The sequence below is a fragment of the Suncus etruscus genome, chromosome 12 (assembly GCF_024139225.1).
Source record: "Suncus etruscus isolate mSunEtr1 chromosome 12, mSunEtr1.pri.cur, whole genome shotgun sequence".
NCBI lineage: Eukaryota > Metazoa > Chordata > Mammalia > Eulipotyphla > Soricidae > Suncus > Suncus etruscus.
The window spans coordinates 1,967,953-1,971,429 of NC_064859.1; the positions used below are offsets into that span (position 1 = coordinate 1,967,953).

The window sequence follows — 3,477 nt, forward strand, 5'->3', positions numbered from 1 at the left end:
CAGCATTGCGGGGCTCTATGGCCGGTCCATGCAGCCGCAATGGATTCAAGTACGGAATATGGCAACTTGGAAAGAGATTACCAGGCCGATGAAGTCCATCAAGAGCATTCAGAAGACCACCAAGTCCATGAAGATGGTGGCGGCGGAAAAACCAAAAAGAAAAAAGAAAATAAAAAATGGTAGTGTCGAAGTGGGAAACAGGAGACTATATCTTTGCAGTTATTCATCATTCAGCCAGTCAATGTGGTTCTTCCCCAGTGTAAAGGGCAGTTGTAGACAGAGATCAGCATCAGCCAATCTTTCGTAAATTAGTAAATCCCGATTCATCAGTTTTGTACATCATGCTTTCAATAGTCCTTCAGCCTATTTCTTTCACAAAGTCTTTCAACGACCCATCCTTATCACCAAGTCAGAATGGATAAGTCAGAACTGGAGAAAAATAAGTACAAATCTGTAAAATGCTGATTACTTCAGGGACCTTGACTTCGTTAAATGAATTGCTTTGACTATAGAACAAGTCACAAGAAGGCTGTTTCTAGAAACTTTCATGGTATCATCCTCCTTAGAGAAGACTTTTCCTGATGGCTCATCTGGGAGTTGCGTTCTCTTCACCTCAGAGTAGATAACTGAAGAATGCCGGGATGGAAAGAAATAAGAAAGTCCTGGAAAGAGACAGGGTGAATGGGTAGGAAAAGGAGGTAAAACAATACTCACGATGTCCACTGTAGATGTATTGAATACTGGAGAGAGAGGGAAACATGAAACCAGGTTCATTAACATTCTTCAAGAATCCAGTCTTCTAGCTTGTTTCTTGCCACTGAGCCCAAAATTTGAGGTATTTCCATTTATTAACATCACTCCCCCACCCTGAACCTACAATATGTCCTTTAACACATATACATTTCTGTTTTACCATTTCTAAACCCAGAATTTTGTAAGTTCCTTTCACATTTTATTTTTAAAATCATCTCATAATGCCACATCAAGAAATTGTTTCTTTCCTTTACCAGATGTTATGATCTATTTTTCTTAGAGAAAAAATTACAGGACCTTCACACTCTGGGGTTAAATATTCATTCCCTGATTACTCCTCAAGTTGCCTTGAGAGTTCTCCATGCTTCTGTTCCATGAGAAATACTTTCTTTCAGATGTTCTCCCACTTTGCTCTCTACATATATATGTGCATATTTGAAAGAATATATATATATATATACATGGTCATGATAGTGAAATATAAATGCTCTTATCACAAAGTAGGTGCTAATTACCATTATTCACTGCCAAATCTTAGTACAAAAGCTAAGATATAGTGTCAACCTAGCTTGGGTGAAGCAATGCAATGTTGTAAAAGGGGATGCCCAGATAACACTTGAACTTAGAGTACAGGAAGGAGAAATACAGGAAGAAAGAAATCAATAGACTGGGGAAGAGATAAGAAAAGTAATAGGGAGCAAAGGTCAGTGGCTTATAGTCTACTGGCAATGTGGGGAAGTGATAAAACTATATATCCAAAGTATAGGCTCAAGAATGTCGAAAACATGAGATTCAAACTCCAACCATCAAAGTTTAAAATGTGTCTGCCAAGATGTCAGGCTGGAGGAGCAGGGGAGAAACTTGGAAACATTTGTGGAGGAAAATGGACACTGGTGTTAGAATTGGTACTAGAATATGATATGTCTAAAAGTTAACTATCTTAGTATTACTTAGTAAGTATTTAGTAAAGTATAACTTAGTATTAGTAAATTACAGTTGATTAAATACAAATTTTAAATAAAATGCTCTTTAAAAGATTCATTACTTAAGTGTAAGTTTTCGACACATTTGCACACAATCACAATAGTGATTAGAAGAATGTTTAGCTTATTATGATCACCAGTAAAACCTTTGTTAGAATCTAAGTACACTTTGTAGAGAATTTTATTTTTTATTTTATTTTTTAATTTTATTTTAAAAATATGGAACGCTTCATAAATTTGCATGTCATCCTTGCGCAGGGGCCATCCTAATCTTCTCTGTATTGTTCCAATTTTAGTATATGTGTTTACGAAGCAAGCACTGTAGAGAATTTTAATAGGTTATTTTTTAAACTGGTTGACTCTGCACTTGAAATAGAACTTAGCACATGAGGCAGTGAATAATATATATTGAGGTAGAAAATAAAGTTTGCAGCCAAAATTTGTTGCCTCGCTTCGCCTTGCCCCGCCTTGCGTCCTCCCAGTATCCCATGTCTTCCTTTTTGGATTGTGCTAGAAAGAAAGAACGTTTCCTAGACAGTGGCTCTAGTTAATGGCACTTGTTGCAGACTCATTTTCAGGAACCCATTCTTGAACGCAGAAGAAATAATTTCTAGGTTGGGACAAATAAAGTAGACCAAAATTCTTTGCTCAGCTCTGCCACAAAGCATATTTTATTCCCCCTTTTCAGATCAGGAACATCTTCCTGCCTGGGTTTCTTCACCATTGCTATCTAATAGTTGTAACTCCACGGAGGCAGAACACGTGGCATGAGGTGGACTTGATGTGGGAGGGGTTCTGTAAAACACAGAAACATATAATTATACCCAGGCTGTGATATGCAGCGAATAGGGCATCCAGAGAAACAGGGTGGAGAGAGGCTGGGTATTGTAACAGTCACTGGAAACTGGAAATCCTTAATGGTTTCAAATGTAGCTTTATAAGTCTACTTGGAATGAGATTATTATTTTGAAAGTAAAACTGAGCCTGTGATTTGGGCTGGCAACCTAAAATCAAGTTCAGAGGGCTCTTAACATCTTTGTAGCAATCATCTTATAAAAAGAACGATCAGTCCACTGCTTTTATTAAGAATCTAGCCTCGTTATCAAAAAGCAGTGATTGGTTTCTATCTCACTCTGGACAATTAAAGAAAAAATTAGATATAATTATTTTTCCAAATCTGTGACCATGACCTAACACCAAATATTGCCATAATCCAAAAAAGAGGGTAAAATATTTAAAATTGAAGTTCAAGGCACAGACTGATGAATGTATGAATATGAACAGAGAAAAAAAGAGAAAGATAAAGAAGAAAGAAAGGAAGGAATAAAGGAAGCAAGGAAAGAATGAAAGCAAAAGCTGATATTTCTGCAGACAACCTAGAACAAATGATCATTTAACACAATTGTACTAAAATGGGATTATTTACTCAAGGAATATTCTATGCTGATTTAGAAAATCTATCATCTTTGGTATCTTCCATTTAGATGCAAGAATACATTTTCAAATAAAAAACAGATACATCTATGTAAAATATTTACTATCAAAAAATAGAAATAATCAGTGCCAACACAGAATGGGGAAAAGAAACTCCTACCTCGTGTTCTAGTGTTGGTGGCAATGTCAACCTTCATAAAAGAGTCTAAACTACTCATAAAATTAAGAATCGAGCTTCAATAATTTCTTATCTTGAGGATCTATACCAAGGGCAGAGCTTACCATGGGACTAATAATGAAAACCCTA

General features: G+C 36.2%; 1 non-coding gene across 1 annotated transcript; it reads right to left on the reverse strand.

Annotated features, from left to right (window-relative positions):
• Nucleotides 1-1,949: 1,949 nt before the first annotated feature.
• LOC126025090 (U6 spliceosomal RNA) lies at nt 1,950-2,056 on the reverse strand. The gene has a single exon (XR_007501136.1). It is a non-coding gene; the product is annotated as a U6 spliceosomal RNA (small nuclear RNA).
• Nucleotides 2,057-3,477: the final 1,421 nt, after the last annotated feature.